At 41.3% G+C, this 14,283-nt stretch overlaps 1 protein-coding gene across 3 annotated transcripts in view; it reads right to left on the minus strand.

Moving 5' to 3' along the window:
• The window catches only part of LOC125450023 (late histone H2B.L4-like), a 67,654-nt gene that overhangs the window by 20,537 nt on the left and 32,834 nt on the right, over nucleotides 1–14,283 (minus strand). Inside the window, exons 4-6 of one of the 3 annotated variants that reach the window (XR_009443268.1) lie at nucleotides 10,244–10,319; nucleotides 5,279–5,360; nucleotides 4,302–4,497 (exon numbers count right to left, since the gene is read on the minus strand). The gene's annotated coding sequence lies outside the window, so the exon portion shown is untranslated. Of the gene's footprint in view, nucleotides 1–4,301; nucleotides 4,498–5,266; nucleotides 5,361–10,243; nucleotides 10,320–10,414; nucleotides 10,504–14,283 lie in introns of those variants that run through there. The other 2 variants (XR_009443272.1, XR_009443267.1) reach the window with 2 other exon arrangements.

The following is a 14,283-nucleotide window of genomic DNA, read 5'->3' on the forward strand; positions in this document are numbered from 1 at the left end:
CAATGGCCAAGTGGTGTTATCACTGGACTGTTACTCCAAAGATCCAGATAATGTTCTGGGCACCAGGTTCAAATCCCGCTATGGCAGATGGTGGAATTTGAATTCAATAAATATCTGGAATTAAGAGTCTAATGATGACTATGAATCTATTGGCAATTGTCAGAAGAAAATAAAAATCATGTCTCTTTGGGCAGGAAACTGCCATCCTTACCTGGTCCACGCTACATGTGACCCCAGACCCACAACAGTGCAGTTGACTCTTAACTGCCCTCTGGGCAATTAGGGATGGGCAAAAATGTTGCCTTGCCAGCAACACCCTTGCCCTGTGAATGAATAAAGAAATGTGAGCTTACTATCAATCTGTATCTGTCAGGTTTTGTTTTAAGCTCTGTGGCTATGGGTGTCATATTCAGTCTCAAAAGTTTCTGCTATTACAATGATTTTAGTTATTGATGTGATGTTAGTTTCTGCCAGGTGACTATTTGAGCAGAATTATCAATCTGTAAATGTCACTTTCCAATATGCAAGTATGAAAGTCTGGTTGTCAGACTGTTCTGGCAGGTATATGCAATGTGAATAAAGGGAGTGTAGTTATCGGTCTGTCTCTGTCAAGTTTCTGTCATGTCAACCTCTGAATGTAACCTGAAAGTTTCTGTAATATGCATGTGTGACTGTAGTAATCAACATGTCCCTGTCATTTTCTGCTGTGAGAAGGTAAGTGTACTTATCCTACTAGGTCAGTCAGTTTCTGCAATGTCCATCTGTGAGTTTAGATATCAATTTATCCCTGGTGTTTTCTGCTCAGTGAATGTGCGTAGTTATCAAAGTGAACCTGTCAGGTTATGCTGTGGGAGACAGAGTGTTATGATCAGTCTGTTCATGACAGTTTTTGCTCTGTGAATATGTGAGTGTAGATATTGACCTGGACCTTTCAGTTTCTGATTTGTGAATGTATGAGTGCAGTTTGAATTTGTACCTGTTAGTTTCTGCTCTGTGAATCTGAGAGCGCAGTCATCAACACAGTCCACACAGTCTGTGTCAAGTGAATGAATGCAATTATCTGTCTCTGTTACGTCTGTTGAGTCCATTGACCTGCACATGTCAGTTAATGCAATTGGAATGAAAGCGTATAGTGATCACCCTGTACCTGTCAGTTTGTCAGACTTGACTGTGTGAGTGTTGTTATTCATTGACGCCTCTCAGTTTCTGTAATATGAAGGTGAAAGTGCCGTTATCAATCCATACTATTCACTTCCTGCTGGGTGAATGTGTGAGTTCATTCTCTGTTTCTGCTATGTCAATATGACAGTTTAATTATCAATCTGTACATGTCAGTTTCTGTGAGGTGAATTTGTGAGTGCAGTTTTCAACATGTAACAATGAGCTGCTCTGTGAATACTTGAGTGTCATCATAAATCTAAACCTGTCAGTTTATGCTGTGTGAAACTGGGAGTGTTATCATCAACCTGTTCCTGTCAGTTTCTGCTAAGTGGGTACCTGAGTATAGAGATCATTCTCTTCCTGTCAGTTTCTACTCAGTGAATGTGTTTCTGAAATTATCAGTCTGTCCATGACACACTGCTTTGCTACGGTAATGTTTCCTTATCAATCTGTATTTGTCAGTTTCAGCTCTGAGCATCTGAAAGAGTAGTTATTAAGGTTTGTAATTCATACAGGTCAGGTACTCAACTACAACAGCAATCATCCCAAGAACCACAAACAAAGCTGCATCAAAACGCTGTTCAAGTCAGCCACAATACACTGTCACACCCGGAGCTGTGTAGAGCCAAGGAAGAACATTGATACAGTGTCTTTAGAAGTGATAGTTACCTGAAAAGCGTCATTGCCAATAACTACAAAACAGATGACAACAGAAAGACACAACATGTCCAGAGACACTAGTCACCCTGCCATACATTAACGGCATACCAGAAATGACCACTAGATTACACCGCCCAGTAGGAATCATGGTAGGCCACAAACCGACAGCTACTGATGAGAACAAAGGATCCGCAAACCATGACCGACAGAACCAACGTTATTTACAAGATATGAAATGTAAAAAGGAGTTAAGTTATTTACAAGATTATGAAGAGATCGTCGTTACCATTACACAGGGTAAACCGGTAGGAAATTAGCCTTCAGGATAAACACCAACTAGCTACCAAGAGACATGACCAACTATCACTCATCTAAATGTACACGGACAAAGACGGACACCAATTTGACTGGGACAACGTAGGCATACTAGGAGAAGCCAACCAAAGACATGCACCAGAATTCCTAGAGGCTGGCACTCAAACTGGAACTCCATTAATAAACATGTCAAGCTGGACTCCATGTACTAAGAGACAAATCCAGAAGTGATGCCACCCACCCCAGCAAACCGAGGCACATAAACAGCAAGTAGGACATAACACCACTGCTTCACTGGAGGCGCACTGATGATGTCACGTAGGATGATGACAAAATGTCTGTAAACAAACTTACAAGCTTGGCAAGCAAGTCAGCAAAAGCATAGTTATTAATCTGACCCTGACAGTAACTGCAATGCAAATGTGACTGCAATTATCAACTTCTATCTGTCAGTTACTGCAATTTTGAATGTTACTGTTATCAATCTCAGTTTCTACTTGGTGACCGTGTGAATACGCTTATAAGGACCAGCCAGATTCTGCTCTGTGAATATCAGAGTAGTTATCAAAATGTACCTGTCAGTTTATGCCATAGAACAATACAGCGCAGAGCAGGCCCTTCGGCCCTCAATGTTGCGCTGACCTGTGAGCTAATCTAAGCCCATCCTCCTACACTATCACATTATCATACATATTTTTATCCAAGGCCAGTTTAAATGCCCCTAATGTGGCTGAGTTAACCACATTGGCAGGCAGGGCATTCCAGTGCCTTAAACACTGAGTAAAGAACCTGCCTCTAACATCTGTCTTATATCTATCACCCCTCAATTTGTAGCTATGCCTTCTTTTGCAAGCTGATGTCATCATCCTCAGAAAAAGACTCTCACTGTCCACCCTGTCTAATCCTCTGATCACCTTCTATGTCTCTATTAAATCGCCTCTTAGCCTCCTTCTCTCCAATGCGAACAGGCCCAAGTCCTTTCGTCATAAGGCCTTCGCTCCAGACCAGGCAACATCCTGGTAAATCTCCTCTGCACCTTTTCCAATGCTTCCACATCCTTCCTGTAATGGGGCGACCAGAACTGTACGCAATATTCCAAATGAGGCTGCACTAGTGTTTTGTACAGTTGCAACATGACATCACCACTCCGGAACTCAATCCCTCTACCAATAAAAACCTAACACACTGTACGCCTTCTTAACAGCACTATCAACCTGGGTGGCAACCTTCAGGGATCTATGTACATGGACACCAAGATCCCTCTGCACATCCACACGACCAAGAATCTTTCCATTGACCCAGTATTCTGCCTTCCTATTATTCTTCCCAAAGTCAATCACCTCACATTTATCCACATTGAACTCCATTTGCCACCTTTCAGCCCAATTCTGCAGTTTATCCAATTCTCCCCGCAACATTCTTCCACACTGTCCACCACTCCACCGACCTTAGTGTCATCTGCAAGCTTACTAACCCATCCACCTAGGCCTGCGTCCAATTCATTTATAAAAATGACAAACAGCAGTGGTCTCAAAACAGATCCTTGAGGCACATCACCAGTAACTGGACTCCAGGCTGAATATTTTCCATCAACCACCACTCGTTGCCTTCTTACAGAAAGCCAGTTTCTAATCCAAACTGCTAAATCTCCCTCAACCCCAAGCCTCCGTATTTTCTTCAATCGCCTACCATGTGGAGACTTACCAAAGGCTTTACTGAAGTCCACGTACACCACATCAACTGCCCTACCTTCATCCACATGCTTGGTCACCTTCTCAAAAATACTCAATGAGGTTTGTGAGACATGATCTGCCCTTGACAAATCCATGTTGACTATCTCCAATCAAATTGTTGCTTGCTAGATGATTATAAAACCTCTCTCTTATAATCCTTTCCAAAACTTTTCCTACAACAGACACAACGTTCACAGGTCTATAATTGCCTGGGTCATCCCTACTGCCATCCTTGAACAAGGCCACAACATTTGCAACCCTCCAGTCCTCTGGTACTAAACCTGTAGACAATGAGGCCTCAACGATCAAGGCCAAGGGCTCTGCCACCTCCTCCCTAGCTTCCCAGGCAATCCTCGGAAAAATCCCATCCGGCCCAGGGGATTTATCTACCTTCACACCTTGTAGAACTGATCTCACTTCCTCCTTACTCACCTCAATCCTTTCAATTCTAGTAGCGTGTAATTCAGTCTTCTCCTCTACAATATTCTCCTTTTCACGTGAAACTGGGAAAGCTGGCTCCAGCATCTGCAATTCTTGCTATCTTCAAGGTTATTTTCAAACTTTTCCTGTCAGTTGCTTCGATATGGAAATGTGCATGTACAGCAACTTGTATCTCAAAGTTTCTTCTCTGTCAATTTGAAAGTAAACTGATGTATCATTATGTACCCGTGAGAATCTACTTTGCAAATATTTGAGGACAACGATCAAACTGTGCCTGTCAGTATTTTTCAAATCTGCGGATATGTGAGTGCAGTTACAAATTTGTACCTATCACTTCATGCTTTGTGAAATTGAGAGTGTTATCATCAATATGATAATGTGGATATGACAGCGTAGTTATTGTTCAGTTGCTGACAGTTTGCTGTGTGAATGTGAGCGTGGTTATTAATGTGTGCATGCCAGTTTTGGCTATGCGAATATTTTCATCAATCTTTACCTGTCAGTTACTGCAAAGTCAATATGAGAGACTCATCAATCTTTTTTGGTCTGTTTGCATAATATGAATCTGAAAGGTTAGATATCGATCCATGTTTGTTGCTTTCTACTTCTAAAAGTGGTTTAATTGTCAGCAATCAGTAATTTTATGGGTTGAGATGTGATTCATAATGTGATAGATGTTATTAGAGTCATTTTATGTAGATTTTCTTCAATTTCTGCGTGCATACTTTGGACAAGGAGGTCTATCCACTTTCAAAAATGGTGTAAATATCAATGGGCTATGAATGGTGAAACTTATTGGAACTGGGCATTTTGAATGGAGAGCAAAGAAAAATAAAATTGCATTTTTTATGTGCTGTCTTACTGTTGGTTTGAACAGATCTGTTGGAAATTAAGCTCAATGTGTGACTGACTCGATCCGCTCTGTGACTGTAGAAAGGATGTTCTCTACTCTGACAGTGGGAACATACCTGCTGTTTATTATAATGAGCTGGTCACACTTGGCTTTGATCTGAAGCAATGTTACATTGTCCTGGTCCTTCCAGTGTTTGTCTGTAGGAAGACGGAACAGATAGCTCCTGTAAACCAACATCAGTTGGGTTTGACAATATTTAACTGATCAATGCAACATTTTGCTAATAGTCATTTGGATATTTTGTTTATCACCAGGAATTCTAACATAACTATGGGTCAGATTCCAGTCTTGCACTGAGCTGCTTCTTGTCTAATAATTTTTAATGACATCAACACCATTTGAGTGAGGTCTCAAAAGTAACCAAAACCTGCACAGCTCCATGGCTGCATCTACCTTATACAAACCTGTCTGTGGATATGAGTTTAGTTATTGATTTATTCGTGTCAATTCCTACTTGGCGAATGTGAGAGCGTTGTTGTCAAATTTGGTAAATTATTTATGTATTACACAGCAGAGACTGACAAGGACAGAATGGTACAGATCTCTAGACTGACTTAAACGATCCAGCACAGAAGGCATCCATGTGGCTCATCATGTCCATGCTGACCCGAACAACACCAGACAGCCATCACCATCCCATTTTCCTCAACACATCCCATAGCCCTGCAGCTTACAGAACTTACGGGGGAGGTTCAGGTTGCTCTTAAAAGAGTTCGTGCATTGTGTATTGGCACCATCTCACTGCATTCGTTGTTGTGTCAGAAAATCAGTTTCCTCAAGTCCTTAATTGCATGAATAAGGAGAATACCTGGTGCTGCCTATTTGGTCTTCTCTGTTACTTGTTTCTTCCATTCACAGGTACAATTTCTGTATATAGGAATTACTTCTCTACCCGTAGGAATGTGCTATTCAATGGGGCTGCAGGTTTCAGTCTGTTGCCCGTTAAAATTAGACAGACAGTCAACACAGACCAGCGTGATTATTTTGTGAAGAACTTGGAAAATAAAATTTAACACTCAGGACTAGGGCTGCTCTCATGTGCAAATTCTCAGAATTCATCTGAGAGTTTTTTTGAAAAGAGCTGTTGTGATGAAACAAGATGGACAGCCACACTCGATGGATCCAGTTTCAATCTTCCTGCATTATGCGACTGAGCGGTTTAAATGTTTCCTGTAAATTGGAGAACCATTTACCACAGTGGGAGAGGAGAGAGTTTTCAAGTCATCTCTCCCGTAGTGAATGGGAAAGACCGTATGTTCTTCAGTTGTTTGAGCCTGTAGCTTTCACAGGCAGATGAAAATGCAGGACATTGCAATAGTATGAGTGTTGGCTTTTCTTCAGAGTTGAGGAGGGAAAAGGAACGGACCTTTGCAACTGCTATATTAGAGTCTAAACAGCAGTGGTGATATCAAGGGACATCTTCGAGTATGATATCAGTATTGAGTATTGATATGAGTATTGTTTCATATTGCATAGTGACATACTTTTTGGAATACTGAAGTAAAGGTATTAATTTAATATGTTATAGCCAAAGGGAAAGTGCCATGAACAAATCAACTGCATTGCAGCTGACTGATCACAATGTTCCTTGTGCAGGAAAGAAAATTGGCTTATTTACTTCTATTTTATTTTGTGGCTCAGACATTACCCTCGCTGTGTGGGGAGGAAGAAGACAGAATTTTTATTTTCTGTCATGCAGTGGAGAAAATTGCAACAGTCAAACTAAATTTACTGAAGAATAAACATTGCTGAACTCTCCTGGCAAACAAAAAAAGAGAATGTTTACTATCTACCTGATTTGGCCAAATCCTTCTTTCTCCACTGTTTTGAAGAATGGCTTTTTATTATGTTCCTTATTTGAGAAAATGGCAACTAGTTTTCTATTGTGTGAGATGGAATACTTCAAAGGGAGTGTCATGTGGAACACAGGGCTATTTGAATAATATTTAAGCTAATTAGAAAAAAAACGTCCATGATTATAAAGTCCTCCTGCTTAGGACAGAATAAAAGAAAAATATATTTCTGCTCGGTGACAAAACTGACAAATATCCGGCAATAAAGGTAGGGATGGTAGTTCCTCTACCACCATGATATATTGATGGAAATTAAATGCTGGCTGAACGGATGTAGAATTGTTGCCTGGTTGTTTCTAACCAGTACAGACTCAGTGAGAGACAGGACTGTTTTCTGTGTCGCAGATGTCTATGACTGTATGTGAGTGATAATCATTTTGTGCATATCATTTTCTGTTAGCTGGAGTTTAAATGGAACTCCACAGTTGTTAGTCCTTGCATCATATCTGTAGTTATGGCGTTTGCGCTTTGAACTAATTCTGGATCAGTCAGTACCTATGTCTGTCAGTCCATCCACACGGAGACAAAGCAGAGTTAATATTATGGGACCTGTGACACTTCTTCAGAAAACTCATTTCTCTTCACAGATGCTGCCAGACTTGCTGAGGTTTTGCAGCAACTTCTACTTTTGTTTCTGATTTCTATCAGCCGCAGTTCCTTGATTTTTCTATTTGTCAGGCTTTGACACTAAAAATGCATGTGGAATTCACGTCATTTATTTGTTGTGCTTATGTGTGGGATTAATATTTATCAAAGGAGCAATTCTGTCCTGATCAGTTATTGGTCAACTAAACTTAAGTATCATTCATCATTTATTTCGTTGACTCATGGTGACTGCAGTATTTCCCACATCTGTATTAAACATCGACCTCTAAGAAGACTGTTGAAACAATGTAACAGTGATCATCTGGATTGTAACTTGAAAAATATGCTTAATAAACATAGATTTAATTCAGTTTCTGACTGAATTCAGTTTCTAAAACTGACAGACTGATTGAAAAAGACATTTATATATTCAGACAGCCATCCCTACCTCTCTTTTCTGCAATGTCGATATGTGAGTTTAGTCATCAATCTGTTCATGTTAGTTTCTGCCATGTGAATGTTTGAGTGCAGTTATCAGTTTGTATCTGTTGGTTTCATGAGCAGTTCATGAGAATTCTGTCACAAAATCCAACAGTTTTTTTCTTCTGAGGGAGCGACCAAATGATATTTAGTTTATGACCACGGCAATTACCATGGATTTAAATGCATGGGAATTAGATTCCTTCGCTCACATTCGGTACTGTTTGTCTCTTATGAAAAGGTAGCTCTCTGATCTGAAATCCATGAGGAGAAGCAATTTTGAATGTTACATGCTCTGAGGCTTGCAGTGTATTTGATCTTCATGCCTGGTACATGTTTAGCACATGTCAGGGCTGTGTATGTATTTGCAAGTCATTGTAAACCACTGTAGGTGTGTATGTTGAGAGTGTGTTTGTGTGGTGAGACTTCGAGAGTGAAAAAACACATGCACTCAATAAGCATTCTCTGTCAGGCTTTGACACAGGATGTGTGCATTTAAACGTCACATTATTTAATTGTTCTGTCTCTGTCTGGAACATGTGTTGGTCAAATGATTAATACTATCCTGCTCAGTTACTGATGTGAATGTTTCCATCCACATCTGTACTCATTATCTACTTCACATCTGGTTGGCGTAACTATGCAATGGCATGAACTAATAATTCACCTTTAAAGGAATGCTTAGTGCACCTTGTTCTGATGTAGGAAAGCCTCCGGAGACTAATTAACATCTCTATTTGAAGCTTTCCCCCAAACGCTTTTAGTGATCTTTGTATTGTATTATGTGCATATATTTCTCGATTTCATCATAATTATCAGAAGAGTCTTTAAAAGTATTTCTTAATACTAAGAATAATTTGAAAGAAACAACAAATTGCTGCATAATGGCCTTATCTGCTGTTTTCATGAAATTCTAGGCTGACTGTCATCTGGGATCATTCACATCCCTTGCCCTAACCAACTCTGTTCACCCGAAGGGACAATATCCTTTCATTAATGAGATTGGAATTAATCATGGCTGTAATTTGATGAATGTGCTTGATCCTCTGGTACTTATGCAAACCATTAGTTCATCTGTTTGTTCTTGCAGGAGCTTACTATCCCCTTCAATGTTTGTTCCAAATCTTCAAACTGTCTCGCACAAACCTTCTCGCAGTTGTTCATACAAATGCTCCCTCGTGTCAGAATAACGTCTTCTCTTCTAACAGTAATACCTGTAATTTTTTATTCATTTACAGCATGATGGTGTTGCTGTCTCAGCTTGCATTTATTGCCTGCACCTAATTGCCCAGAGAGCAGTTCAGAGTCAACCTCATTGCTGTGGGTCTGGAGTCTCACGTAGGCCAGACCAGGTAAGCATGCCAGTTTCCTTCCCTCAAGGACACAAGTGAGCCAGATGGATTCTTTTTCCTGACAGACAATGGATTCATTGTCATCATTAGATTCTTAATTCCAGATCTTTACTGAATTCAAATTCCGCCATTTGCTGTGGGGTGTTCGAAACCATGTCCCCAGAATGTTGTCTGGTCTCTGCATTAACAGTGCAGTGATACGACCACGAAGTCAATGCCTCCCAGATCTGGTGGCCTTTGTTCAGAACTGAGGAAGCGTACCAGGCCTGAAACATTAACTCTGATTTCTCATCACAGATGCTGCCAGACCTGCTGTGCTTTTCCAGAATCTTCCCTTTATTATTTGTCTTCCTCAGTCACTGATAACATGTAAAGTTTCCTTCCATGTCTGTACCCAATATCCACTCCATATATGGTGACATTGTTACAAGGACAACTTGAACTATTTACATACCTTGACTGTAACTTTAAAAATGCCCTTCCTCAACATGCATTCAATGCAGTTAGTGAGCATATATTTGTGATGAAGATTCAATTGATCCCCCTTCAAATGCTTAAAAGAGACAATGGACTTTCAAAGATGAACTTTACTGGAACTGCACCGGTTTATGGGGAAAGAGATACGTTTGTATTTTGTTGATGTTGTTTGACCCTTGGATTGAATGTATATATCTGGAATTTGAGCTCAGTGCAAGTCTTACCCCTATGACTGTGGAAAGTAAATTCTCCACTCTGACAGTGCAAACATACCTGCTGTTTGGTTGGAGCAGCTGGTAGATGCTGTACTGATGAAATATGACACAGTCTTGGCCCATCAAGTATTTGCCTGGAGGAAGAAAGAACAGAATTCTCCTGTAAATTAACATCCAACAATTTTGAAAATATTAGAACTGATCAAGGCAAAATTTCATTAATACTCACAATACTTCCTTGTTTTAAAGCCAACAATTCAAACAGAGAACAGTTGGCTCGATAATTGACCTGGACTCCTCCTCATCTTTCTTTGTGCAAAATTCTAAAACAATTTATTAAGATACAAAAACTAACCAACACCTGTACAGTCCTTGAACTGAATGTTTACACATTTCAATACCCAGCTCCCAACACACCTCTCTCTCTCCCCGCCCCCAGGCCACTCACTCCAAGTTCCGGGACCAGTTCCTGCTCCGCTCCACCTCTTACCAACAGCCCCCGGTTCTCCCTGAACTGAGCCCGAATCAATGCCGGTCTCGGAGCCCCCTCTGTGCCCCAGACTCACATCTCGATGCGCTGCTGGAAGGAGCCTGCTGTTCCCTCGCTTCATGGGCGCTGGTCTCTCCATTGCGGCCTGTCTCAAACAAACCTCTCCCACTCATTGACTCAATGCTCCTCAATGGCAGCGCTGGGGGACGACCTCACGCATGCGCTCCTCCGGTCACAACAAGCAGCTTTTTTTGTTGCCTTTTGGCGGTTTTGGGAGGGGGGGCGGCGCGCAGAAACAACATCACGCATGCGCTGCACTTCACAACGCTCCCCAGAAACAAACATCATTTGGTCATTGTCAGTCGGAACTGCAGACGCTGGAGAATCTGAGATAACAAGGTTTGAGCTGGATAAACACAGCAGGCCCAGCAGCATCAGAGGAGCAGGAAGGCTGACATTCCAGGCCTCGACCCTTCTCTCTGAAATGGCTCCAGGCCCGAAACGTCAGCCTTCCTGCTTTTCTGTTGCTGTTTGACCTGCTATGTTCATCCAGCTCTACACCTTGTTAGCAATTGGTCATTTCCCTATTCCCTTCACTCTCATTTAGAGCAAAGCCACTCCGTCCATTTAATGTTCTTCACTATTCATAGAACATAGAACATAACAGCACAGTACAGGCCCTTCGGCCCTCGACGTTGTGCCGACCTGTCATACCGATTTCAAGCCCATCTAACCTACACTATTCCATGTACGTCCATATGCTTATCCAATGATGACTTAAATGTACCTAAAGTTGGCAAATCTACTACTGCAGCAGGCAAAGCGTTCCATTCCCTTACTACTCTGAGTAAAGAAACTACCTCAGAAATCTGTCCTATATCTTTCACCCCTCAATTTAAAGCTATGCCCCCTCATGCTCACCGTCACCATCCTAGGAAAAAGGCTCTCCCTATCCACTCTACCGAACCCTCTGATTATTTTATATGTTTCAATTAAGTCACCTCTCAACCTTCTTCTCTCTAATAAAAACAGCCACAAGTCCCTCAGCCTTTCCTCGTAAGACCTTCCCTCCATACCAGGCAACATCCTAGTAAATCTCCTCTGCACCCTTTCCAAAGCTTCCACATCCTCTCTTATAATGCGGTGACCAGAACTGTACACAGCACTCCAAGCGCGGCCGCACCAGAGTTTTGTACTGCTTCACCATAACCTCTTGGTTCCGGAACTCAATCCCACTATTAATAAAAGCTAAAACACTGTATGCCGCCTTAACAGCCCTGTCAACCTGGGTGGCAACTTTCAAGGATCTGTGTACATGGACACTGAGATCTCTCTGCTCATCTACACTGCTAAGAATCTTACCATGAGGCCTGTACTTTGCCTTCCGGTTACTCCTACCAAAGTGCATCACTTCACACTTGTCTGCATTAAACTCCATTTGCCACCTCTCAGCCCAGCTGTGCAGCTTATCGATGTCTCTCTGCAACATACAGCATCCTTCGTCACTATCCACAACTCCACCGATCTTAGTGTCGTCTGCAAATTTACGAACCCATCCTTCTACGCCCTCATCCAGGTCATTTATATAAATGACAAACAGCAGTGGACCCAACACCGACCCTTGCGGTACACCACTCGTAACTGGTCTCCAGGATGAACATTTCCCATCAACTACCACCCTCTTTTCTTTCAGCAAGCCAATTTCCGATCCAAACTGCTTTCTCTCCCACAATTCCATTCCTCCGCATTTTGTACAATAGCCTCTTGTGGGGAACCTTATCGAATTTCTTGCTGAAATCCATATACACCACATCAACCAGTTTACACTCATCTACCTGTTTGGTCACCTTCTCAAAGAACTCAATAAGGTTTGTGAGGCACAACCTTCCCTTCACAAAACCCCGCTGACAATCCCTAATCAATTTATTCTTTTCTAGATGATTATAAATCCTATCCCTTATATTGTTTTCCAACACTTTACCAACAACTGAGGTAAGGCTCAGTGGTCCATAATTACCAGGGTTGTCTCTACTCCCCTTCTTGAACAGGGGAACCACATTTGCTATCCTCCAGTCATCTGGCACTATTCCTGTAGACAATGACGAGTTAAAGATCAATGCCAAAGGCTCGGCAATCTCCTCCCTGGCCTCCCAGAGGATCAGAGGATAAATCCCATCCGGCCCAGGGGACTGATCTATCTTCACCTTCTGAAGAATTTCTAATACCTCTTCCGTGTGAAACTCAATCCCACCTAGTCTCATAGCCTGTATCTCAGTATTCTCCTCGACAACATTGTCAATTTCTAGAGTGAATACTGTTGAAAAATATTCATTTAGCGCTTCCCCTATCTCATCTGACTCCACACACAACTTACCACTACTATCTTTGATTGGGCCTAATCTTACTTTCCTCATTCTTTTATTCCTTAAATACCTATACCTCGGCCCGAAATGTCACCTTTCCTACTTCTAAGATGCTGCTTGGCCTGCTGTGTTCATCCAGCTCCACACCTTGTCATCTCGGATTATCCAGCATCTGCGGTTCTATTTATCGCTGATACAAACAGATCAAATTGTTACACAGTTACAATGACCATATATGGAGTAGGTATTGAGTACAAATATGGAAGGAAACTTTTGGTGTTATCAGTGACTGAGGAGGACAGAAATAATAAACAAAAACAGAATTTTCGGGTTGAGCTCAGCAGGCCTGGCAGCATCTGTGAAGAGAAATCAGAATTAATGTTTCGGATCCATGTGACCTTTGTGCAGAACAGTGGAAGTGTTTGAAAAGTTAACTATGATTTCTCTTCACATGCTGCCAGACCTGCTTTGCGTTTCCAGCAAATTCCATTTTTGTTACTGACATACAGCACCGGAAGATTTTTTTGAATTTTTATTTAGGACTAAAATAATCTTTTGATGAATACATGTCCCATACAAAGACACAGAAATTAAATAATGTGAAATACAAATGCACTTTCCCTGCCAAAGCCTGACAAGTAGAGAATGCAACATGGACTGCCAGATGCAGAATAAAACTCTGCAAATAAATAAAACAAAAAATCCTAGTGCAAGGTAAAACTAAGTATCTGTGATACCATAGAACCCTAAGAAAGGAAACAGCCCACACTGACTCACAGGGCCAGCTTTTTTAAAAGAAAAATTAGCTTGTCTGTCCATTTCTACATGATATCTTTATCCTGATACACTATACCACAGATGGATAAATGAAAATGCCTCAGAAATACAGACCTGGTACATGTCAGCAGGAGGCCATTCAGCCCATTGTGCTTGCTCTAGAACATTTGTACTCTTTGACTGACAGAAAGCTCATAAACATCAAATGGAAATGGGATGAAAGCTCACTCTCTACACCCTCATAACTATTCTCTCAGATTGAAGCACAGTCACAGAATATCACTGGTGGCCAGAGAATAAAACCACTTTGATGCACAAGAGTAGAAATTGATTATTTTGGATTGAGAACTTCACTCACACAGTCACACAGCAAAAACTGGTATATTTGCAACAATTACTAAACTCACAAATGGACCTAACAGAAACGGAAAGGCATACATTAATAGTTGCTCTTGTTCATGTTGCAGT

Source organism: Stegostoma tigrinum, chromosome 44 (genome assembly GCF_030684315.1).
Source record: "Stegostoma tigrinum isolate sSteTig4 chromosome 44, sSteTig4.hap1, whole genome shotgun sequence".
NCBI lineage: Eukaryota > Metazoa > Chordata > Chondrichthyes > Orectolobiformes > Stegostomatidae > Stegostoma > Stegostoma tigrinum.